The following is a 1,071-nucleotide window of genomic DNA, read 5'->3' on the forward strand; positions in this document are numbered from 1 at the left end:
ATTAGAAAAGTTTGCCATATAAGGACTTGAGTTTAGCTGATCAGTTAGAATGGCAGCTATATGCTAAAGTCGTCCGATCTGAATAATTTCTTCAGATGTTGTAGCCTGGCTTTGAAAAATAATTCTTACCAAATTTTGTAAAGATATCCTGTAAAATGGAAAAGTTTGCCATATAAGGACTTGAGTTTAGCTGATCAGTTAATATGGCAGCTATATGCTAAAGTCGTCCGATCTGAATAATTTCTTCAGACGTTGTAGCCTGGCTTTGAAAAATAATTCTTACCAAAATTTGTGAATATATCTTGTAAAATGGAAAAGTTTTCCATACAAGTACTTTATTTTCTTTGTTCAGTTTGTATGAAAGCTACATGTTATAGTGATTCAATCTGAACAATTTCAACATGGATTAAGTATTGACGTCGAAAAAAAATCCATACCAAATTTCATGCAGATATTTTGTAAAATAAAACAGATTTCCATACAAGGGCTTGAGTTTAGTTTATGGCAGCTACATATATGTTGTATATGTATGCTATAGTCCCCCGATATCAGCGGGTCCAAAAATTTCGTAGTTTCTTGAGTAGAAAAAGACGTGTGCAAAATTTCAGATCAATATCTCCGACGTTGCCTACTGGTTGTTGCAAACTTCATGTCTACCTTAAAATACCTTGTTCTGACAACGGGAATCCCACTCTATCCATTCGGATGTGAGCGGAGTAAGGGTACACTACTTGCTAGCTCATCGGCAGTGAGGTTAATCACTTTTTGGCTTAGCTTGAGCCCACAGTTTGCGAGCGCATTCCATGRCAATAGTTCTGGAAATTGATTAGAACTCAGAACATGAAGGAAACCTGCTGAAAACAATGATCATTGAACATCAATGAGCTTCTGAAACCATTTGTCAGATATAAGATAATAGTTTAAGAAAGTAGAGGGCCTTTTCTAAGAGTGTCTCTTTTCAAAAGAACACCTTATTTTTTATCATAACTTTGCAATTTCATTGAAAATTATCAGATTTTTTTATTTGGGTCAATTGATGTGTACGACATACTAATATGAGCAACGAATAGT

This window comes from Bactrocera latifrons, unplaced genomic scaffold, assembly GCF_001853355.1.
Source record: "Bactrocera latifrons isolate USDA-ARS-PBARC rearing strain unplaced genomic scaffold, ASM185335v1 scaffold_2, whole genome shotgun sequence".
In the NCBI taxonomy this organism is placed as follows: Eukaryota; Metazoa; Arthropoda; class Insecta; order Diptera; family Tephritidae; genus Bactrocera; species Bactrocera latifrons.